This window comes from Cyrtonyx montezumae, unplaced genomic scaffold (genome assembly GCF_038088225.1).
Source record: "Cyrtonyx montezumae isolate F1298 unplaced genomic scaffold, pur_monq_1.0 scaffold_3, whole genome shotgun sequence".
Taxonomy (NCBI): Eukaryota; Metazoa; Chordata; class Aves; order Galliformes; family Odontophoridae; genus Cyrtonyx; species Cyrtonyx montezumae.
In genome coordinates this window covers 79,727,303-79,752,962 of record NW_027072034.1, presented here as the reverse complement: position 1 = coordinate 79,752,962, position 25,660 = coordinate 79,727,303, and the positions used below count along the sequence as shown (strand labels likewise).

Below are 25,660 nucleotides of genomic sequence, written 5' to 3'. Positions count from 1 at the left end.
CAACAACCTAAGCACTAGAATATGTACTGCAGAGAACAATATTGCATTGGCAGGGAAATGGGTTGGATGATCTAATTATTTTCCATCTTTAACGTGTCTGAGAATAATCCAGATCTGTGTAGATGCTTTTTTTTTTTCTTCTACTTATTTCAAAAATATTGTAAACTGGGAATTATTTCTTTTAAAAGATAATTATTTTTGATCCATCAGTCCAAGGCTCATTCAATCCTAACCTTTCATGTGACTTACTCTACTTTCCAGATCTGCTGGTGTAGTATCAAGCTGGTTTCTGCAACAGGTACCTGTAGCCTACCTACAGAGTTCTGGGGACAGTAAGACTTTGAAACTGAAGTCTCAGTCTGAACTGAGTCTGAATTACTTCTACTTACTGCATTCATGACATAAACAGATCTGTTCCTTGCTTGTTGTGATCTGTACATTAAATAATAGATTTTTAAAGGTAACTGTGCTGATACTGCCAAGTCTTAGGTGGTAAAGATTTAATAGAAATTCAGATCCTGTGGAAACTATGGGTTTCATTTTTAAATAAAGCAGGGACCAACACTTGGAAAATATCAGTCTAATGGCTTGAACAACAGTAGATAACTACCAAAATCATTTTATCCTATGACTCAGGAGACAGTTTTATGATTTCCTACATTTGAAAGACCAGAACTGCCAATACTCTGATATGTCAGTTGGTGGGTTTGTGTTGTTTGCAATCAGTCGCGAACAAGAAGACCTCAATGAATTTGAGAGAAATAGCACAGACAGGCTCCTGCTATGAAGGCTTGGCATTTTTTTGATGGTCCTGCTGTCGTGTCCCAGACAACAGTTGTTGGAGCTCTGCCAAAAGCAGAAGACGGGCTGATTATAATGCACGTGAAATCATATTATCCTGATGAGTGAGTGTGATTTTGACTCATTTTGTCCTGTTCTTAACTTTCACAACTTATTGTAAATGGCAACATAGGATGTCTATAGAAGTTGTGTCCAAAGAAGTGCAATTCAAATACATTCTCAAGAAAATCCCGTACAACTGAAGTCCCAAGAGATGGTGACCAGCTATCTACATGTCCTCATTAATGGGAAGGCTAATTGGTTGTTCCCTGTTTTTGTGGATATTTTACCAATTTCCTGGAAATATTTACATCTTTTGCAAGAAGCAGTAAGTTCACAAAAAGTAACTGCTGTTCAATATCCCGTTACTATATTTAGCATACAGGAAAGTTGCTGATTTGCCTGGCCTTTAAACAAGATTTTTTTTTTTAAGTGAAATGCATAATTCATCATAAATATTAATTTTCTAGAAAATGCTGACACATTCTCCACAGACCAATGCAAAGGGCATCTCTGATTTCAAAAGGGTAGAATGTTTCAAGGCGATGCACATTGGCTTGTCATAATGAAAAAAAAAATCAGTTTGAAAATCAAAAGAAGTTAGAGTGGGAAGTATCTGACTTTTTTGTTTATTCTTTTGTAAACTTGTGCAGTGTCTTTTACATAATTTCCACATGAAGTGTGTGTAGTGGAATTATACTGGTAAGACTCAGAGGAAATAAATACATTACCTGAGTATGGTATTTGAGAAGAATAAAACTGTAGCTTCTGTTCAAGCCAAATCATTTGGCTGACATGTAAGTGATCCAAAATTGCTGTGGAATGTGAAGATCACAGGAAAGTGACTTTTCACTGGTACTTCTGCAGAATTTAAATGTCTTCAATACGTTACTGCTTTTCTCCTTCACTCCCTCATTGTGACAGATTTTTCCTAAAGTAAGGTCAGTAAGTGAATATGTCTATACGGATTTGAGCTGATATGAGCAGGGTTTATTTAAAGGCAAGCATATACCCCCGTATGGTCTTTCGCTGACTTAATTCTCATTCATTTAATAAGAGAACAGAAGCACAGAGGGTATTTTTGCTGAATGTTTTTAGTGCTATGCCATTCACTACAAGATTTATGATAATTCAGTCTTGTGAAAAGGCTTCATCTTTCCTACCTCTTATTCCTATAGAAAAAAATACAGCATAGATTGTATTGTTTCAATATTGTCTTTGATGTCACTTTGATGTTTCATTGTGCCTCTCCCCAAAACCATTTTTTATGTGTTATCACGTGTACAGGCACATGTGTACATTTCCATAAAGGATTCAGCTTAACAAATCAAAGGTTAAATATCAGCAGATAGTTAGTTCTGTCCCATTTTAAAAGAATTCAAATGAAAGATTCATGCCAACGACAGTGATTCCACTGGCTGAAGTATGCATGGCTGTTTTGGATCAGGATCATGGGACATGTAAACAGTTCAGGTAGACAATGTAAATGTCTCCTGCAAATTAGTAGTAATATTGCAAGTTCTTTATGGCAGAAATCATGTAGCTCTATCTTTGTATTCAGTGAGTATTAGTAAACAGCCTTCAGCATGTCATTACTCTACAAACTATCTTCTGTTTACCACCCTAACTCCAATGTTAAAGGGTGTGCTTGTAAATGTGTTTTGTCAAATGGGAAACTAAGGCATATAGAAAGAACTTATAAGACTTACACCAACTGTGGGTGGCCTGACTGCAGCTCAGGGGAAGTTAAGTGCCCAAATAAAATGGATACAGATCCTATATCCAAGTCCTGTATTGAAATGTAGACTCTGTCACATGTGTTAATACCCCAGAAATGTCTTATCTTCCTTAGTGAGTAATTTCAGGAATAGCTCAGCATAAAAGCAAAATATCAGTACTAATTTCCATTCAGAAGAAAGAAACAGTGTTAACAAACACATCCATCTAAGTGCCTACCTGTAATATTTCTCTTCCAAATTGGAGATATTACAGTGAATTATAGACTCTCACAGATGCAGTTAATGCTGAAAGCCAGGTACTTTTGCTATAGTCACGAAAGTGCTGATACCTTTGAGAACCTCTTATGGAGAACTTGAGTTAGTCATAACACAAAATAAGCCTGTTGTGATGTCCATACTAGAGTTCATGGTGCTGCTGAGCAATATGAAAAAATAAGAATTTAGTTAGTTCCTGCTACACTGAAACTGTCACAGAGCACTCAAAATGAGAGCTTTCAGCAATAACATGGTATGTTCTTAATTGAGTCAAATTTACTGATACAGGGGACAATCAAAAGAAGGAATGCAAAGCTTACAGCTCTCCTTATGAGCTTGGCAAAATCTATACATCAATATCTGGTTGTGTTCCGCAATTACTCCTTTGAAAACATTCTTTATGTTTTTAGAACACACAAATGAAAACTATAACTGAGACTTCATACTTCTCTCCAGTATACCATAACTTCCATGATTCAATTATTTATGTATTTATTTTACATTTCTTAAAATATCTCTATTTTAAATAGATACAGCTGAGAAAAATATTGTTTTTAGAGCAAGGATGGCTAAAGAAATGAATAGCTAATAAAAATGCCAAGTGCTAATTCCTCTCTCAGATTTAGGATTAATAAATCACACCTGAAAGAGCTGACTAGAGGAAATAAATTGCTGAGTCAGTTTCAGTGGGATTTAATATTTGTCTAAATCATCTAAGAGTGTAAAACAAAAAGTCTGACAGGTTTGGGTTGGGGAGAATTCTTCTTTTGAATTGGAAATACTTCAAATTTTTCTTAATTTTTTTCTACTTTTGTCCAGCAAGAGTTGAAATATACTGAAGCACATCAATAAGAAAAACACCTCATTTGGTCTCTACATATAGAAGTTCTAAAATCTATGGCTGGTCACAAAAATTAAAATGTTTTTGAAAGAAATTATAACAAAAAAAAAAGTGAGTTTTTAAAAGTGATTATTTTGAGTAACCCAGTAATTAAACCTCTAAATGTGGACATCTGATAAAAAGAGGGAAGGTTTTATTTGTCTAAAAAATAAAAATGATCTTTGATGCTAGCTTCACTCTATAAAGCAGTAGTCTTTGAGCTGTTTCAAGTGAAGTGCTTGAACCTCCAAGCATTTTGGAAAGTCTTATTTACCTTCCTTCTTCCTGCATAGAAATGTTTTCCTATTGAGGATGTGATTTCAAGCACACAGAACTGACAGACTATTTGGATATAGATTCAAACCCTTTACGAACTGTTTACCCTAAAGAACCTTCCTTAAAATATCTATGGTTACCAAAACAAGGTTCTTGGTATGTATGCATATGAAATATGTAATAGAAATGAGCTCTTTCTCCAAGTCAGAAAAAGGACTGCACAGAGAAACTTCGCCAGATGACACCAGGTCGTTAAGTGCTTTGTGAGAAAACTCTTGGCCTCCTTTCCTTACTGTTGAAACTTGCTTTCCACTTCAGTGAGGCCAACATTTCACTCATAGATGATGCCCTGGAGATTATCAAGAACATTAAGAAACATTTCCCATCACCTCTGATTAATTATACAGAGTAACAAGTTATCCCTTGAGCAACTAGTGTCTCAGCTATAGATGAAATTTGCTGTGTGAATTTTAATCCAATGCAAAGTCTGCAACCAGCAGGATAACTTTATCATTACAACAGCCACTGCTGGGCAGTAAAGCAGTTCAGCAAAAATCAACTGAGACTCCGGTTCGCAATGATTTATCCAAAACATTGGTACCAGTTTGGACTGCACTGAATAAGCACACAACTTAGTATCTGCTAGCAGATTTGAAAGTCGTCATCCAATTGTAGGATTATAAAGCATACTCGCTAAAACGAATTGATTTCCATTATGGAGGTGTATGTAAATAAGTTAGTAAATGCACACCTATGTAGCATTGTCCAATTCTAGATTCTTCCAGGTATTGACATCCAGGCCTTGGGTAAAATGATCCCATACATTCATGAAAAATGAACGTGTTCTTCTGCAGAGTTCTCTGAGAGTTTTAGCTCCCTATGCTATAAAGAACTCAAACTTTTACCACCCTGTGTTCATGCTGGCAGCCTGTTAGCAAAAAGCAAGAATAATTGTCATTACTCTCTAATACAGTAATGCTAAGAACTTTTAAGGTTAACGACTCAAGTGTACTTGGGGGTTGGGGGAAGGAGGTAAGGGGAGGGAAGAAACACCCTAAAAAGGCTTTAATAGGAACTAATCTCATGCATCAGAGTTATTTGTAGAGGAACTCGGGGAACTACATTGGCAAGAATGTGGAATGTCTCAGTAAAAATCTCAAATCCCTTCTATAGTACAAATACTGTTCTTTTTTTTTTTTTTTTACTGTTTGACCATTCCTATTTATATTTTCCTAGAAGTTAATGCGTTTAAAGCATTTTCTACTCAGTGAGATAGCCAATTATCCAAAATATTGTTTTTCTTATTTAAAAAAATAAAAGCCAAATACAAGTACCTTCTCATAATCATTATGTTACAACATTTGATTATCTTGTGAATATCTTGGTTCACCTCTGGTTAGTACACTGGAAATGACTCGTGAAAGTTGGATCAATTGGTAGATTTGAGATATGAGTCCTCCTTTGGTTGAGACAATAAAACCTTTCCCAGCACACCATCCTTCACTTCTTGCATCAGAAACAACTGTGTGAAAAGAATGGCACTGGTTTAACTGCACAGATTAAAAATAATTTAAGATATATTTTTGTTTTGCTCACTCACACATCTCAGTGTGTATATCTTGAATTGAACCTTTTATTTTCCTGTATTCTTTTTTGTGCAGAATGTGAGTTTGAGAGAGCTGAAAAATTGGAGACACAAATGTTTCTTACAAATAAATCTGCAACGTTTAAAAATGTTGTGCATGGACTCGCCTGTAGTTCTCCAAGAAGTGCTCAGTGATAGGGAAGAGTAATTCATCTGACTTTGTGGATAGGTAAACATAAAAGTGGAAAAGATTAGTAAGATAAGGCATTAGGATAAAGAGAGTTGGCCCTGATCTCTGACATAAAAAAAAAAGGAAAAGGGGGTGGGGAGTGGGGAATTAAAAAAAAAAAAAAAAAGGAAAGAAAGAAAGAAAGAAAAAAAAAGTTATAAAACCTACAGGATTACTACTTGAGTTTATCCAGGGAGAAGTTTTGATGATTCATAAGTGTCTCCTGAGCTGCTAGTCTTCTCAGTCTGTTCACCGTGCACACAGTGCTCCCCGCCACCTGTTGTTAATTATAACATCCTATAAATCTAATGTTAGAAGACTAGCAGTGAGACGCATTGCCTGCACTGGCTTAGTGGATGCTCTAGGAAAGAAATAATTTTTCAGGAGTTTATTCCTGGATGAGCTTCTGCAAACCTGGCATTGTCACGTATTGATATTTCTATTAAGAAAAACACAAGTGGATGCCTTTAAACAAATAACGTCCTGGCTTTATATAAGCATTGTGGTTTCAAGCACCATATAAACAAACACTCTGATGGGAAGCTGTCATTTCATAAATCAATACAGCTTGCTTGGTAATAAATATTTTTCTTAGAAACCACATTATTCTCTCTTCCATGGGTCATATGACTGTGCAGTTCCTGCATTTTTTTACTTTACTGGAGCAACAAAGAAACGTGGGAAATAACTCAGCATTGTGAAATCATTCAGCTTAGCAGAACCTATGCTGTAGTTAGAACAAGTTTAAAATGTCTCACTGATTCTATGATTCTATGATTCCAGGCATAGGTGGCCAAATTCTTCCCTTTTGCAGGTAGCCACAACTCAGCTGAACTGCGTGGTGCCACCAAAGCATTTAGCTTTGGCTTGTGCCTGCAGTTTTGCAAAGAGAGGTGAACAATCTTTCCATCTCACAGGATGGGAACTAACTTCTTGTGTGTATGGCCTTTGAATACTTAAATAATAATGCTTAAATAAAGATTTCCTTGAATCATTGCTGTTGACTGCTTCTATGTTGGCTGCCACTCAGATAACTTCCACTTATATTGGTAAATAAACCTTTGTAGTCAGCAGCAAAAAGAAACCCAGATTAAAAAAAAAAACAAAAGACAAAGGTTTATATTCTGCTGTCTGTGACAGGCTGGCTCTAAATGCAAGTTCTATTAACACATAGGCACACAGGTAACATTATGAGAAGCTTCCTATTGCGTTTGAACAGATGTAATCATGCATGTGGAGTAACTTGCCTCTCTATTGGCATTACCAAAGCCTGTAAGTTGGTCTAAAATATTTAGAATCAAATTCACTAAAAGCATATATGATTTGGTACATAAATACATAGAAGCATGCAAATGCATATATTTTGCCTAAAGAAAATGAGCAGTAAATACTTCTCCCATATATAATACTGCCCAGTATAAAGTCCTTCAGGGTTTCTACTGTGTGGTAAGTCATAAAAATTAATAAAATCTGAAAATGCATCTTGTTTTACCTGGATGCTTTTACAAATTGCTATGAATACTGAAATGGGTGTATTCTGTGCTATGTGAGAAAGAATACAGAGCTTCAATGGATCACTGGCTCTGCTAGCTAGTAAAAATATGATTTTGATTATTCTTAAAACTCCCAATTCAACCTATTTTGAATAAGTTAAGCTATACTGTCTTTTACAGTTTGCATGACATTATGTGAATTCTAGTTCAATTGAGATCCATGGTAAAGTACAGTGGACTTCCACAAAAAGAAGAACTATTGCAGCTAGCCTTGAGTGGAAGCTGAAAAGCAACGTAAGGAATATTAATAACAGAAAAGCAATGAAAAGAGAGTTCTGGTTTTAGGCAAAAAATTTGTCGGTGATTCAAAATGATGGTTTAGGAGACAGATAAAACAAAAAATTGCTGCAAGTATACAGGAAATATGAATCCTTGGAAGACAATTCAGAGTACAGTTTGTTTAACAGGCAGGCTTTAAATGACCTCAAAAAATTATGTGCCACGTTGGTTACTACCCTGTAATAGAATTTCATTGCTTTGAAAGCAAATGTGAGCCTGAGGCAACTTTGTTAGAGATACTAATAGGAATCTCCCTATGCACCTACATATGTGTTTTTCCCTTTTTTCTGTACCAGTGTTTATACAGTATTACATTTATTTGAACATTACCTAAAACAATTAACAATAAACTAGTAGTATTTTTTCTTTCTTTTTTTTTCTTTTCAGATTATCAGAATTCAGCTACATTTGTGTGCGTTTCTAGAAACTTTTTTTTTTCAACTGGGGGGAGGGAAAGAAGCTACAAACTACATATTACATTGCAAAAGATGCACATTTCTACTAGGGCAACAGAGAGAATGCTGCCAGTGTCTTGACCACTGATGTATGAGGAAAGGAGGGGAACACTGAAGCTGTGTGAGGGTATAAATCTTTTGGAAAGTATCTGCTGTGTACCCTAGTTCCAAGACTAATTTCATCTCTGCATTCTTAGACAAGATTCAACAGAAGCCACCTCCTATTTATGGAATACAGTTTAGTGAACTGATGCCTTCTAGCCTGTGCCCTAAGCTGCATGTTCCTGTTCCTGACCTTGACCACATCGGTCCCACACTGCACGACTGTGTCCTTGAGAGGAAACATGATGCTGCTGGCCAGGACTAGTAAGCTTTCATGAATGCAGTTTTTCATGCTGAGTGAATAATATTTATAAAACAACATAAAGTAGGAACATCCACCCCAGTAAGCAGAACCTTATCTCAGTGTACAAGTGCCTGAGAAGCAGATGATCTCTTTTCCTCAAAGAATACCCTGACAGATGACTTTGGACATGGAAGAGTTTTCTCCTCATCTGTCTCAGGACTGATATTTTCATGAAGCTTTTTCCTTTGTCTCAGAACTCCTGACAAGACTGATTCTTTTTAAAGACAATAATTTTGTCTTAAATTTTGTCTCCAAACTCAAATCCATGTGCTCATAATACACTGTTGCTAAATCTGTAAAAACAGATGGGGCTTAAATTTGCCTGGTATTGAAGAGTCAGTGTTTCAGTCTTTTGGGTCAACTGATGCTGTACTTCACAGCAAATTGTTCTCCCAAGAAGAACTGTTATTGGTAGGGAACTGAAGACTTCTGTAATGCTTAAAAACAAGTTGTTAGGAAGAAAATTACCTTGGCTTAATAGGAGAGTACTTCACTGAAGCTGTTCTGGTATCGAGACTTGACATCCGGTAATGAAGAGAACATAATAGTGCGGAGTATCAAATGGGAAGAGCTCTGACTGTCTGCACTTTCTTCTGTTTCTGGAAAGGAATGAAAGAATGCATGTATGTTAATAATCCTCAAAATATTCAGAACATCAGAGAAATATTTTTTACTGTAGTAGAATAAATAAACTACAGAAAGTTTATTTTATTTTTCTATTTTAATTTTTTTTAAGTAATCAAAGGTTAAACAGGAGACAGCAGAGAAAATTGTGTTTAAAACTGTTGCTCAGGTTACAAAGACACCATGAAAGGCTCACATTTTCTTTTATTTCATTTTTATGAGTTAAATTTGTCTGCATTCCCACATGATGCTTGTGTGTAGCTCTAATTCACAGCAAGCTGTAAGTTATTTTCTCTTTGGACTACTTTGTATACTACAAATAATAACTATTCAAAGATTTGAAGAAGTGAAAGCTGGAAAAATGAAGGTGATAACTGAAATCCTTCACTGTAGAGTGATACAAAACCAGCAACAGAAAGCAACAAATCGCATCAACCAAACCCTAAAACCTAAGATTTTTTTTTCTCCCCCCTCATAAACGAGTAACAGTCGACAGTTCTGGAATGTGCGCTCCTCTCCCATGAAAACATTTTTCCGCTCTGCCTTTTCCAAAAATCAAAAGTTCAAAGCTGGACTACTGCACATTATAAAAGAACAAATTTGCCATGACACTTAAAGACATGAGTCAATGTATTCAGATTTCTTGAGGCAGGAAGGAGTTATGGTTCTTGTTAAGGCAGATTTTGAAGTAAAGAAATTATTTTTGTAGTTCTATATATCTCCTTACAATTATTTATACAAATAAATATTTTACTGTAGTGTTCAAGTTTTAATTCATGCCCTGTCTGTCACTGTTATATTAATTGAGGATGCCATTTCTTCAGAAAGCAAACTATTAACATTCTTGTTATACAAATGGACATATGCAATCACAATCACTAATATTCTTAGTATTATTTAGCAAATCTATGGCAGGCTGGGAGTCTCAGCTGCTTTTCTTTACTATGAAGGGTGCTGCTTTTGCTCCTTGGAATGGCAAAACAAGATGACTAGCAAGGAAACAGAGGACAGAGACAAGATGAGGCGACTTTGGACTGTTGTGGATAAAGCAACTTTTATTTGGATTAAAAAGCATATGATTTTGTGATGTCTTAAATGTGAGGCGCATAACCCAATATATCAAGCAGCTGAATTGCTCTATGTAGTTTTTGAAGCTGTCTAGGAAACTTGGAACACCATTAGCATTTATTTGGAGCAAGTGGCTGACTCATTCGTCTGCCTTAAAAAACTCCACTTCTGTTCCTGACTGAAGCAAGACGGATATTCTAGAAGTCACTCTTGTTGTACATCAGGAGAAGTGCAGAAAGTCACGGAGCTCCTGCTAGTATTGAGCCCAGCTGTTTCCAAATGCATATTTGATTTGGAGCATGTAAAGGATGCAAACTTCTGCTTGATAGCTTTAATGTGTTCAGTTCTTTCAGGAAGATTGGCAGTGCAAAGTCCGTGGTTTGTGGCTGAGACAGGCACACATTTGGGATTGCTGGATCAAAGGTCTGGTCTAGATTTACACCTTTGACGCTGAAAGTTATGTTTGGTAGGATGGAGCCAAAACTGGATAATCTTTGAGCTTGGAGAAAGCCAATATATGAAATGATACCCAATGGTCTGGGTCCACCATCAGGATTAAATTTTCCCTTATTAATATGTAAAGATTTCTAATGCTATTCCTTAAGAACAGCAGTGCTCAGCAACTGTGGAGCAAATACGCTCAAACTGAGGGACACTTAAAATTTCTATTTTTTGAACAATATAGCCTAGATATGAGGCTATCATTTCTATAGCTACCACTCTCTTCCTGTTGCTTTTGTAAAATAACGTTAAAGAACTTCAACTGGAAGTTAAACATAGTCACAAATTCTCTTTAGCCTTTTTTTTTTTAAACCCTTCTTTTTCTCACAGAGGAACACAAAGTGGGCACAATGTAATTAACAGAGTTAAAAACAAAAAAACAAACAAAAAAAGAACACATAACTTTTTAAATGGAAAGGTTTGCTTTTTTTTTCCTTTTTTTTCTTTTTTCTTTTTTCTTTTCTTTTTTTTTTTTCTTTTGGAGGTCTGTAACAGACTGTGCCATTGAATTTATGTTGGTTATGCACAAGACTGTAGAAAATGAAGGGAAATTTTGGGAACCATATTTCTGGTAAGGATGAGTTCCATAAGCTTTTTTTCAGGTGCATACATAAAGCAATAACAACATCTAGAAGAACAAGGCTTCTGAAGAGAGGAGCATGCGTTAGATGAGATGTTGGTTGTGTGAACCGTATTTTGAGAACCTCTGCAATAAAGAGAACAAAAACAAACTCTGCTGGATAGGCAGTAAACTAATTTAATTTTTGGTCACCATGCATTAAATTATAAAAGTTCCTAAGAAGGTCATGCCAGGATATTTGTCACTAGTAGTGAGGAGCAATTAAGTGGCAATGCCTTTACAGTAAGAGAGATGGCAGACAATGACAGCCTAGAAATTATGAGCATGCTTGCTAGCTATGGGCAGATAAGAGAGAGAAGAGGAATCCCTCCCCCTTTCTCTGGAGTCAAGCATAGTCCTTGCTTGTGTGCTCCTTGGTTTGGATGCTTAGGCAATACAGGCAGTAATACCATATATGTTCTGTAACAGGCAGAACCACAGCTCAGCCAAGTTTCAGCACTGGCCACGGTTATAATTATCACACAGGGCAGATATGTAATTATCTGGCTTGTGCTTCCGACTCCCACATTATACAAGTGAGCAGGAAAGAGACTCTCACCAGAAGTTAGCAAAACTGTGTGATTTATAACATTGGTGGTAGGTGGAACGGAGGAGACTGGAACCAAGAGAGCCAAATATTTTAAGCATCTGCTACAGGCCTGTGCCAGATGCAGGATACCAGACAAGATGTGCCATTTGTCTGTTCTTGAATGGAATTTCCTATGTCCCTAATACCAAGCAAACTCTGTTTATTTATAATATAACTCCTCCTGGTTTTGGAGAGATGATATACAGCACATTTCATCTTTTCACGCTCACAATGATATTTAAACACTTGAAAAGTGATTTATTTAGCTGTATAAATTCACTTAGGCTTGGCAATTGTTTTGCTTTGTCATGGGTAAATCTGTAAAGGCTGGCAAACCCTTCAGGGAGGCTGAACTGTGTAGCTTACAGAAGCACAGCTTTCTATAATGCTGGTCTGAATTAAGAATGAGACTCGAGTTCTTTTAAGACCTGCATCAGTGGGCACCGGTTTCAAGTGACAATCTTCATGGGCACAAAAAAAAAATGCTATTCCACTTTCATATGATTATAGTTAGTAATTATTTCCCAAATAAACCAGTAGTAATTTCAAAGCAAAACTTTTTTTCTCAGGATACATCAATTCAAAACTACAGCTCTTTGTTGAAAACAAACCTATTAGTTGTAGTTTCCATTTCCTGAAGGGAATTTCTAGACAAAATTAGAGAGAAACATAACTTTCCCTAACAGTATCTCGTAAGATCAATTACTGGCAGGTTGACTACCCCAGTTTTGAGTCTCCATACTGCTTTGTTGATGCCAAAGACACAAGCCTCAAACTGCCTTTACGACCAGGTGGAAAAGCCAGTGCTAGAGCACCTGGAACTGTAAGGAAAATGCAAGAGTCCTTGGCTCCAGTATAGGCGAAGTGTAAGGTCATTCTTCATTAGTTTTCCCTAACGGTTGCACCCTTTCCTGCCAGTGTGGGTAAGCTTGCTTGCTCTGCTTAAAAGCTTACCAGGCTGGGCCTGTCAAACACAGCTGCCTTCTCTCTGAGCCATTTTTTGGTAAGTCTGCTCTAGTGACACATCTCCCAGTCCTTTTACAAGTGGACTGTGTTCTGCTCACCTTGCTGGGTTCCAGACTGAGACCTTTTCTGAACTGTTGCTGGTTTTTGAGTTTGAAGGAGATAATACCTAAGACAGACTTCTTGTCCTGGGCCCTCAATAGGCACAATGTTTTCTGATTGTTAGTTTTCTTCACACAAAAAAAAAAAAGTCCACCTCAGAAATGCTCTGGGTTCTTCCAAGGATGAAAAAATAGAATTAAAACCAAAACAGAACAACTTAAAAATAAAATAAAATAGAATAAAATAAAATAAAATAAATAAAATAAAATAAAATAAAATAAAATAAAATAAAATAAAATAAAGTAAATAAAATAAAATGAAGGAGGAAGAAAAAGTGACAAGTTCTAGTCTCAAATTTGCTGACAAATATTGAAAGCCCACAGAATAACTAATTGTAATCTACGTTCTTCCAGTGGTACTGCCTAAAACTTTCTACATTAAAACACAGGCAATTAACTGCCTGCATAAACATGATGCAAAAGCTCATCCCTTTCTACCTCAGTTTTTCTGTTTATAAATTTGAGGCTGTAAAATTTGCCTGTGGTATTGTTCTGAAGTCCAGCTTCTGATTGTAATTGTTATTACAATAATAACTGCAGCAGATGTCAGAATGAAGTGAAAGCACTGTCATTTAGCAATTAAAGTGTAGACCACAGCCATCAGTTTCTTTGCTTTGCTACAGGTGTAAGACCCCACAGAGCAGGGAACAAGCACTCACATTTGCTTCTAGATACAGTCCTTTATTAGGACAGTATCCTTACTTTTTTTTCTTTTCCTCCAGTCAAAGGTTTTTCCAGTACACGTAACTGTTCCTAGGTTCGGCTAGAAAAGATGCAGCTGCATTTTTTGGCTTACATAGCTTGAGTTCAGTCCTAAGCAACAGCTTAGTCAGAGCTGTTTTACAAAACTATTTCTCTGTAAATGTTTTCATTCAATAGTCAGCATGTGATATTTCTGCTTCCTTAAAACCATGACAGACTGAGTGCCTTATCTTCTTATTAGTAGACTGGTTAGAGACTGACTTGGGAGGTGATCTGAAAGCTTGGCCAGAGATGAGGCAGCACTTAATGAAAGCTTGACGCTGAGATGGGGTCCTGTGATACTCAGCCTAATAAGCTGATGGTGAGTGACAGCATCTCAAGTGGCCAGCCTGGAGAGGAATTTCTAATGTAGCCTTAACTCTTGGCTTTGGAGAGTGTTGTCTGCAAATGGGCTTCAGGTGAACAGAGTATAAGATGAAGGAACCAGACTACTTTTGGGTGTTTTGCATGCCTTCACATTTGGTGGTTCTCAGAACCTGGAGGCACATCCTTGCTTGAAGTTTAGGACAGTCGTAAGTGTAGCTAAATCATGCAGCCGACAGAGGCTCTTGTAAGGAGGCTGCTGCTGCTTCCCACAGAGGTATAGTCCAGCCAAGAATAGCATGTGTTTCCTCCTCTGCATCTAGCACAACTGCAGTTAAGTGGTTGCTTATGTTGAGAAATGAATGAAATATTCAATGAAAACAAGAATCTTCACTGACGCGACCACTGCTTCTCAGTAATTACACAAAATACCATTGTCTTGCCCAAGTGTGCCTGCTCTCTAAGGATAATGGAGACAGCAGAGTGTTTGGATAGCTGCTGTTTTTACTGAAGAGCAGGGAGGGTGTGCCTGAGCGAGGGCATGTTCACAAGAGTTTTATCCCAGAAAGAAATAGGTACATCTGGAAAGAGCATAATCCAGGTTGCCAGACTCTGGTGGTGCTATTAGGAATAATCCCTTCTCAGGAAGGTACCAAAATGTGGCTGTCTGGTTTGCCCACAGGTATCTGGGCATTTTTCTTGGCAGGCATGGGTACTGGCAGTTACTCAGCATTTTGATTCCTGCCCCAACTAGCGCCTATTCTTTCTTTGCTGAGGATGGAAGGATACGCCTGTGGTTAACTCACTGGCCCAGGGATTAAGCAAAGCAAGGTCTGTTCAAATTTTAGTCTGCATCCTTGGCTGGGTCACTTAAGCAAGAATTTTGAAAAGTGCTCAGCACCCACAAATGGGATCAGGTTTTTCAAAAGCTTGCTCCTTCCACTGAGGCAGTGGCCAGACGATCAAAGGAACTTCTCAGAAAATTTGGCTGCCAGTGCCATTGTGAGAACTACTGGGTGCTGAGCACTAATGAAAATCTGGTTCTCATTGAAGTGCCCTTGTAGAAACTAAGCTCTCCCACCAGCTCCCATCGTGATGGGAAGACACTTGAGAATCTGGCTTGTCCCTTGGAATGCAACACCAGCAAATTCCCCTGTGCCTCAATTCCTTCTAAAATGAGAGTGACGTTGCCAGGGTGCTCGGAAGGATAAATTCATTAATCTACTGTAGGTGATGTTCTTGGATGCTTCTGCACTCAGGAGAGGGAGGTGAAGCATTTGTAGTGTCATATCTTTCCAGACATACCAATCATCCATGTAAAAAGGAGTCTGCTAAAGGGAACAGAGCAGGATCCGGGAATCAGCTTTACTGTATGCAAGATTTAAAGGCTGTCAAGCTCAGGAGCTGCTACTCCTTATTCATCTTGAACTACTACGAGTGAGTCAGGGCTCTGACATACTAGGGGATGTAACAAATATATAAAGCGACACACCTTGAAAAACCTTTGCATCAAACAATGCAAGGCAGGCCATTTTCTTTGGAGAAAGATGTTCCGTGCAGCTGTTTGCCTCCTCCCTGCCTCTGAATACAGCAGTTTTACCATTTTCTTTCCTAACACCAGACAGAAAGTGTCTGGTGGTTCATATGGGAGTCTTGGGGTTTTCAGATTTCAACTTTAAAAGATCGGGTGCTCTCCTTATAGCCTGGATACCCACATACAGCGTTATTTTGTTTGTTTGTTTGTTTGTTTCTGGTTTTTGCACCAAAGAACCTTGACTTTGAAATGGACGCTTTCATTTTTGTTTACTCCTAAATTCACAGTGGCCTCAATTTTGCCTCCAGATGGGGGAAATGTGAAAGGCCCCATGCCACCCGCTGTGTGTGCTGGAGCGGCCCTCTCGCAGGATGCGACATTTTCTTTTGAGCAGACAGAGGAGCTACACCTCCCTCTCCTCCCCCATTTTGGCCTTCCAGCACTGTCAGCATCTGTGCGTGCTAATGCTGCCCAGATCCTCCTCTGAGGGGCACTGAGGGCTGGCACGCAGAAGCGAAGCCCCCAGGCTGTATCTCCCAAACCCAAAAAACCTCAAACACATTGTTTCCATAAACACTCCTCAGCTGACTGGGCTGCAGGGAGTTTCTGCGCTCACCAACCCTTGCCCCTCCTTTTGGGAAAGGGAAGGGCAGGCTCCACATCACTTTTTTGACCGCTGACCCCACTGCAGTGCAACAGTGGGAGACAGAAGGCATGAACACAGACAACACCATGGTCTGATCTGACTGGCAGGGGCACCTGGTCCTGCCTGCAGCCCACTGAGGGTGGGACATGCCGGTGCCGCATTCTGCTCATTAATGGCAATTAATGGTAGTGGGGACACCCTGGTGCTGAGGGTGTTGGGGGGTTAGCTGCTCATGGTATGTTGTTTTAGGCTAAAGTAGGGTTTTTGTTGTTGTTTTGGATTATTTGGTGTGTTCTGAATTTTTTGTTCATCTGCTTTTTTGAAGTGCAATCTAGCAGGTTGAATCAGTTTTGCAAGTAAACACCACCTTGAGAGTCTGGGGCTTCAGGTACGACAGTTCATGTCGTTCTGGAGGCTTCAAAGACATTTCAGAGTGGGGTGAAATACCTGTCCCCATGGTGCTGGGCAGCAGGGAGGGGAATACATGAAAAAGAGGTAGGGCTGCACCTCCCAAGACTGGCATGGGCTGTGGAGCAGCAGGCAACCTCTTCAGTCAGCCTCAGCGGGCGCTGAAAGGAGCAGCTTCTGGTCTCGTGCACATGGTCACTGTGTTCAAAGGGCCCTCATTATTACTGAGGGTTAAGGCTGGATGTTGTGAGCATCCGTCACACTAAAATTCCAGCTCTCACTATGTGTGATGAATGAAACGCTGAAAATATATTTAATAGACTTCCATTTGTTTATTTTTCAGACTCTTGTTTTCCTGACACGAACAGTTAATAGAAAGTTAAAAGACAGAGTAGCAGAGGAAATGTCTCTGAGCAGTTGCAAATTAAATTTGTTTAACTTGTGTTTCACAGACCTTTTGTATTGAGTTCTTGAGAGCATTTGACATATGAGTGGCAGATGTGATGTTGAAAACAGGGAGTTTCAAAAGAAGAATAAGAAATATTCATTGCAAGTTAATTCTGAGCTCAATGAAAGGCAGTTTTTGTGCTCAAAATTTTAATCTAAGAGCCGTCTTGCCCTGCCTGTGGTACAGTTGTGCCCTGAGAGTCACATGCCAAAATGAATGAACAGGTCAGATTTTAGATACCATTTGCAGCTTGTTTTAGATTGCTCTCAAGCAACCAAGAGGCAGTGCTTGTGACATTACAAAAGCAGAGTGAATTTCCTTTAAACAAAAGCTTTAAACTCATCTGATAATTTTATACCAGTACAAAAATAAAAACTTCACTGCTGGAAAATGAATCTTACTCAAGAAGCAGGCTTGGATGTTAACATACACTTTTATTACCAGGATATTATGAACACAAGTTTTAGCTGTGGCTGGTAATGCAAGCTTAGAGAGCAATGCTAAAATGCTTTCTATGTTCCCTGAGGTAATGAGTTATGCTCAGATCCCCAAAGATAATAGTAGCCTGTAGGAGTTCCTGAGAGCAGGAGCAAAGAAAGCACTCCTGCAGTGACAACTTGGGCTGTACTGCATAGGCCTACTAATGTCAGTTGTACTGGTTGGGCCTGGAACATAGCAAGGATTCCCGTAACCAGCACAGAGCATCCAGCTACTGTAGGATCTTCTGTGGGAAACAGAAGCTGCTGCTACAGATGCGCATACAGCCAGAGAGCTCAGAGATCTCACCACCTAGACTTGTAGGCAGCTTGTACGCACAGCGGGAACTCAGTTCATCACAAATACCTTAATTCTTCACTGGAGCCTATTTCTGAAGCTATTATTCAGAAAGGCCAGGATAGGATGGGACAGTCCATTTGATGCCTTGTCAGTTCATTTAGGGAATTATTAAGTAGGCCGCTCTTGTGAACTGATGTTCAGATTGTGAATTCTAAATTACGTAAGTCCCAAGTCTTGTCCAGTAACCTACAGCAGCACCTCACCAATCATACCCACAACAAGTATTCCAGTCTCCAAGTACCTCCAAGAGAAACCTAATAATGATTACAAGCGTTTTTGAAAGCTCAGCTGGATTTTGCTAAGCTCTGCCCACCCTCAGCAAAAATCTTTTGATTCATTGGAGGGTTGTGCTCTGCTTGAGAGCTCTGCTTTTTAGTTTATTTTTTACCCTCGTTGAGTTGACCAGAATTTGGCTTTGGCCCTTTAAATCCTCTTCCCTATCAGTTCAGCAACCGCAGAGGCAGTTTGTTACTGAAAAGAAATCTAAGAATCGGTTTTGGCCAGCATTGTCTTGGAAAGTTCACTTTATTAACATGCTTTTGGTTTTATTTCAAAAACACTTTGACAAGCACTGACATTTTTGGAACCAGTAAAGCACAAGAGACTTACTCCTAAAGGCCTAAGCTTTGCATTTTTCTGCAGCAAACAATGTAATGTGCTACTATGGTAAATTCAATTCAAGCCACTGACTGAAAGCAAATAAGTACTGAGTGTTGTCTTTTTTCCTTCTTTTTCTAAAGTCCGTTTTGTGTGAATGCTCATGCTTGTGGAGTGTATCTGCTTAACTACTCTTAGCTTATTAGCCTTTTATCCATAGTACAGGTGACAGATATCAATGTTGGCAATATAAATTTCTCTTGCAAGCCTGCTTTTACTTCTCAACTTTGACCTAAATTAACTACTTTCTGACTTTTTTTGTTGAGATTTGCCAACAGAGGTCCCAGTTGGGTGTTTTGTATTAATGTCCATCATCTAAGAGTTGGACTAAATTCACTTTATTCATTTGCTGGGAAATATATGAACACTTTCTTCTCTCTTATTTTTTTTCCTAGAGGCAAACTGGAAGAAAATTTCTGGTCTCTGAGCTACATAACAGATCCTTGTTGTGATATTCTACACTCACTGGAGCTCTGCACATGGTGGGGAGAATGGAAGAGCAGAACAGAGGTAAGCCCTTTGTTGGCATAAACAGACTCTACTGCTAGATTTCTTCAGTGCTAAGTTGACTGTATTTGGTTTGAGTGTCCCTGGGACTATTCTGTCCCACTGAAAATTATATCAAGTAAATGAAGGACAGTGTAAGCATCTCCATTTCAGTGACTGTACTGTATTATACGTATATATATTGTTGCTTCACTTCTTAACATGGGGTTACATTAGGACCTTGATTTGCTCTCTGGAGTTTTAATTTTGGAAGTAGTCAAATGCTTTGTTTTGTACAACTCTTCAGTGTACTATCTGTCCACTTTTTGTTTCCAAAGGAAGAAAATAGCAGTATCTTGGTCTAGAAAGAGTGGTTCCTTTTATAGTTAGCAGGAAACAGGCAGCGGATATTTCAGAAATCTGACTTTTAATATACATGTGTTTTCTAGTATGTCAGACTATTAGTTCTGACTCATTCTGCCTTTAATAGGAAAGATTTGTGTATCCTATATGTTGCCGTGAGAAATTTCCAGGAGTTGAAGTGAACTTGGATAGCTGACTCGGGAATTTTTCCTTTTTAGTAATACAGATGTTCATTTAAAATAAAAACTCCCTCTTAAGTTTGCAATATATTTTAGTTTTTCAATTTCAATTTTGTTTCAGGGAAGTTGCATAAATTACACAACCTGTTTCTCCAGTTGCGTAACCAGATTATGTAGGCCTTTCCCTAAGAGAATGGAAAAGACCTATATAGGTTATTTGTGTGTAGTTTGTTTTTGTTTTCTGCAAATATGGTATTCTTCATGTGAATATTTGAGATAACTGACCAGACATCTCTAAACTGAATGTGATAATCACAGGCATGCTTGTCTTGAAGAGGAGGAAAAAGCAAGGTGCAAATCTGAATATAGAGTATGATGCATAACAAAAGGATGCTCTAGCTCTTGCTGTGTAATATTAAGAATGGTGTAGCTGCTAGGATGCTTGTGGAAAGTTTCTTACCTCCCAGGAACTCCATATTATTTTTGAGTGCCCTCATGTTGAACTCAGTATAGTTTCTGATGAGACCCTATGAAGAATGATGTCCACATACATGCATAGACACCATAGTCATCAGTTTACTGCATGCACTCAGCACTGGGAATAGAACTTAAGACCTTCGCCTCCGCAAACACAGCTGCTCATCTGGCTGCGGGCTTTGTAGCCAGCAGAGGGAACTGACAAACACTCTCATAGGGCTCCTTTATATATTTTTTCTAACCAAAAGAGGGCACTGATTCTCACTCACTCCATTACTCGTCACCCCTCAGCAGTTTCACCTGCCATCCAAGAAGGAAGAGACAACAGTTGTCTTGCCTTTGCTCTGAAATGTGAGCTTGCATGAAGATTTAATAATCAAAAGATGTCCCTAGACTTGCATAGTGGTACTAATCCCCTGCAGTGTAATTATGAAACATTAAATTCATTACAAATCAAGACAATTACAGAAACACATCCAACATTTCAGGAGTATGGGGCGACCAAGCACAATTGCTTACTGATGCGTACAAAGAATAGGCACAGTTATTGCACAAGATCCACAAAAGGCTTCAGAACCAGGGATCATCATTATCTTTTTAAACTCTGAAGCAAAATTCTTACAGCGTAAAGAATAGATCTCACTTTCTTCTGAAGGGAAATCCATAAAACAGAAATACACATTTGCTAGGATCTTGTGTCAGTGAAGTGGTAAAAGTAAGAAACTTCTGTACAGTTAAATATAGATATTTGTTAGTTTTAATCGAAGACAGAACAAGCCACTGCTATGCTTTTGTCTTTTCTTGTTCCTTACTACACTAACTCCACTGAAAACCATTGCTCTGTTAGAAATATGACACCAGTGAAAAAAACCAATTATCTCTCTGGAGAAGGAAGGAATCCATGTGCAGGGATAATTGAAAAGCCAAAAGAGTAAGGGCAAGTATGGGGATATATTTTAAGCTCAGCAATAAAATGTAATCCTTCCTCCCCTGAGATATATAACAGGACATAGAGCAAATGGGCTGAAAATGGTTGCAGGTTTTCTCACTTATGACAACTGTCCTACCTTCTACTGCAGGTAATAGTATGTCAGTTAATCTTCTTTTGTCTACTAATTTGCCAGTTGCCTCTCACACATTCACTATTTTATCTGAGAGCAGCAAAAGCTTTGTGGTAACTTTCAGTGTAGAAGAATGGGAGACAAAACCTCCAAAAGCAAGTAGGGCAATTACTTCAGAAATCAAGCACAAGCATGTGTTAATTTTATTTATTTATTGATAATGCAACATTCACAAGACCAATCTTGTGTTACCAAGTCTTGTGCACTCCTATAGTTAGGTGTTGCTGCCTTTTCTGGTCCATGGCAGTGGATCTTTGCTTGCTCATTCTGACAAGACTGGGCTAGCTAGCCTCAGCAAATCAGAGAGGGTAAGAAAGGGGAGGTCATTTGATTATTTATTCATTTATGTATCTATTTCCCCTCCAAGAATGACTTTCAAATCCTGGTAACGGGGTTGTAAATGATTTCAAAGGAAGATCCAAAGTGTTAGGATTGAATTGCCTCTCTTAAGAAGTGACACTGAAATCCTCCCTGCTGTTCAGCCCTAAGGAGGCATGCAAAGACAGATCAGCTGCAAAGGGGTGTACTTTATAAGGCTGAATAGAAAATGAAGCTTGGGATTAAAGTGCTGGACTGGAACCCAGAAGAGCTAAATCTGACTCTCTGTTCTGCACTGAATTTTCACTGTGACCATGAATCAAACAGTCCATGTATTTATGTAGATAGCCCTGAAATTTATGGCTATTTATTTTCATGGAAACTACAGCAGTTACAGAGAGCACAATCACGCTGTTTGATAGAGCAGTCTCACACACAAAATGCTATTTTTCCACACGGTTACCAGCATTAGCTGTGCATTTTCACTAGTGATGAACAAGAGCCTGCATGTCACACTCATAACTGTCTGCACCAGTGGAGGTGTTGATCAGCTGTCAATATTACCATTGCTGAAACACACCACCACCACACTGCGCTCACATCCACCATTTGGTCTCCACAAACATTCAGCAAGAGTCAAATATCATTTTTTTTTTGTTTCTGTATGGAAGAATTTAATGACACACCTTTCTTTCATCTGCACTCCCATGTCAGTGGCCTTTCTGTCAGACTGCCCCTCTGCTGCCATCTGTCACATGGCAACAGCATGGAAGGAAATGCTGGTGGGAAGTAGGTTTGAGCTCTACTGCCATACCACCAACATTCACCTCTGACGTCATGGACAGCATAATAAAATAGGAGGCAGTGTTTTTGCACAGCCCTCAGAGTATCAGAATGGACAGAGGAAACATATCCCTGCCTCAAAAAGATGCAGTGAAAATAAATTAATGTAGATCAGTGTCTCAGAGTCAGTGGAAATGGCAGGCCACTGACTAAGTAGTTCAGCCTACACTTACAACTTTTTCAGGTTTCTAGTCTGGCATTTTTAACAGTAGTAGGAATTACTCTAGTAATTTCACTGGGCATTTGTGTCCTAAATGAACATCTAAAAAGTCCTTAAACCAAGAGTAGTAGCCGAGGATGCCTTCTTAACACTTGGTGGGTCTTTAGTAGAAAAATTAACATAATCTCTTTTTTTAATGCGATCATGATGTAAAATAAAGTCTGAATTCCTTTTTCTCCCACTGACTCTCTTTTTATTTTTTTTAATTGTGGCTATTGGATTCTTCTAAAGTGATAGTTTTTATCCTACTATCAGTACATTCTGATTTTAAGAAGGTGTTTCAGTTTAGCATGTAAGTCAATAAAAGCCTTTCTAGACACCTAAGTACTCTGGGAGATGAGCTGGTTACAGTTTCCCTTCGTTCCCTGCTGCCAAGTGATGCTCAGCTGAATGATCTATTCAGCCTAAGAGAGAAATTGCTCAGAGGAGATTCTGATCTAAATTAGATACATTCCTTTCAGTGGAGTTTTCCTAATATGCCCTGCAATCCATTTTTGAAATGCCAAAACATCACATTTCACAGCAGGCTTTAATAAAAGGTATTTTGCTATATACACATTTCTTGTGGCAAATACATTTTCAAATAATTTTTTTAATTGGAAAATGCTCTGAGAGAAATTGATTTATCTAAGTTCTGTATGAAAAATTAGGCTTTACTGACAGATTTTAGATGTAAATTTTATATGCTTCACATGTATCTGGGTTTTACAAGAGGGGCATTTTCAGAGATGGAAGAGGGTTTACTATAAAAATCCAGTGTTAACTAAGGACTAAAATTTTATAGCTTAGAGACAGAATATCTCTTATAGGAATAGAATCCAATGATTTTGGTCATGTTTCCTATAGGCAACTTGCATGGATTACCTGGATGCAATTGTAGTTTTATTGTAATCCTCCTGTAGAAAGCACTGTACTTTGTTTTGAATAGTTTTTGTTGGTTTTTTTTTTAGGAAAGTTTCTTATGTAATCTTCCATGCAAATAGCTGAAGGCAATCTTTTCTTTCCGCCATTAGATACAACAAATAACATGTAAAATAAAGAGAAAAATCTCTTACAGTATGCAGGAAAAGGCGTTTTAAGCAGAGTTCTCCTGATGTTTATACCGGGTTGTAGCTTAAAAAGCTGCAGTTACAGTGAGTACAGCTATGCAGGGAGATAATTCTTAGAAAAGACTTTTATTTGTGGAAAGAACAACAAAGAGTCAGTTTAGGAAGATAATTGTTTGGCTTTCAAAAAGAAAACCAGTCTTAACAGCAGAATGAATTATATATAGTATAAACAAACTATTTACAGTCAGCATTCACTGCTTGCATTTAGTAGTTCATGCTCTCTCATCTCTGAGCATTTGGTGAGGATTTCTGTGATGGAATCTCTTTAAACAGGTGATTGTGTGTTAAAAGTGCACTGACACGCGATGTGAGAGTGCTAGTCACTAATAGATGTACCTCTGGGAGGATGATAGGTGAACAGAGGGCAGTGCAAACACAGTTTTGAAAGCACTTATGTTTTACTGTTTCAATTCTTCAGCAGTTGTCTGCATGAGACAGCTAACTATTCTTTCCCGTGGCATTAGAAATACCTATGTAGGCAGCATTGATAAAATACAATGGAAGCTGGTTTACAGATTTCATAGACATAAGAGGTCTGTTCGGGGAAGCAGAATTTTGCTCGTGAAAATTGTACTTTAAGCACATTTGACACCACATAGCAAACTCCATTAGCCTTACTACTGTACTCCCGTGACAGCATAAGTTTAAGCACACATTTTTTAACAGGCAGTGAAACCTGTGAAGATGCACTTCATTCCCAAAACCGGCTCAGTCTGTCTTGTAAGTAATGGTTATAATAATAAAAAGATCTTTTCTTGAGTAAGCATTTTGAGTTATCACTAAGCTTATTTTTTTTTTCTTCAAACTTAAGGCAGCTCTAATGTGTACTTTTTCTTGCATAATTTTGACTGGACTGAGACTTCTAAGAGGGATAATAAATTGTTAGAAGTGGTCTGGGCATATTAATCTCTTCAAAAATCTATCAGAAGGAGAGAGAGGAGACCATTTCTCAGCCACACAGTGTTTCCCAGCAAGATCTGTTTTTATTTCATTGCTACAACAACAGATTGTTACTAACTTAACTGTCAGATGACACTACATCTTAAAAAAAAAAAAAAAAAGCTAAGCACCCTGCCAGAACCACCCAGCAAGGCAGTGCTAGAGTTCACATTAAGACTTCCTCACGATAGCTGGTTAGAGCAGAAACCTGAAGCAGCAGTCATCTTACCTTGAGTGTACAAGATCCAAGGAGAGAAGATCACTGGTTCAAAACAGTGGAGGGCTGAGAAAGTGCTCTGATCAGCTGCTGGTAGCATGCACTTGGCTTTTATGTGCAGGTGGGAGGAGCTGCTCCCTACGGTAGGTGGGCAGTAAGGACAGCAGGCAGACAGCCTTCAGAAGGCACTGCACAGTAGGATTTTGCTCTTTGGGGACAGAAGAAGGGGGGGAAAGCAAGCTGAATGGCATTCACGGGAGGAATAGCATTGGATTTATTTGTTTGTTTTTAAATGAATTAGCTAACTAAAGATTTTCTTCTGTATTTGTTTCTCAGAATCTGGTGCATTCTTCTGGTTACAGTTATAATGCTACTAGGTCTCAGTCTTTTGGAAATTTTTTTGCCTCAATAGCAGAAGTAAATAGTAGCACAAAGTAGTTATCAGAAAGGCTTGTGTTTCCCTTTCTAAAAAGGAATGTGTGCATAAACTGCTTGCTTTATATTCAAAATATCTATTCAATCACTACTCCAGAACCCTCCTAAGTTACCCAGCTTTTCCTTGGTGCAGTTGTAACTTGTTCCATCTACACACTAACTTTCTAATAGTTTAATTTAGTGGGTTTATTGTTCCGTGTGCCTAAGTTCTAAACAATTTTCCCAACTGGTATTCTCAAAAAGGCAAATCTAGCCAAAAAGACAAACCAGTCGGAATACACATTCCTGGTGGTTTCTTTATAAAATTATTCATTGTTCATTTTAACTCATTCACTG

General features: G+C 38.3%; 1 protein-coding gene across 3 annotated transcripts in view; it reads right to left on the bottom strand.

Moving 5' to 3' along the window:
- The window catches only part of COL8A1 (collagen type VIII alpha 1 chain), an 81,710-nt gene extending 56,739 nt beyond the window's left edge, over window positions 1-24,971 (bottom strand). For all 3 annotated transcript variants that reach the window (XM_065742001.1, XM_065742000.1, XM_065742002.1), the window contains exons 1-2: window positions 24,902-24,971; window positions 8,966-9,096 (exon numbers count right to left, since the gene is read on the bottom strand). The gene's annotated coding sequence lies outside the window, so the exon portion shown is untranslated. The remainder of the gene's footprint in view (window positions 1-8,965; window positions 9,097-24,901) is intronic.
- Window positions 24,972-25,660: the final 689 nt, after the last annotated feature.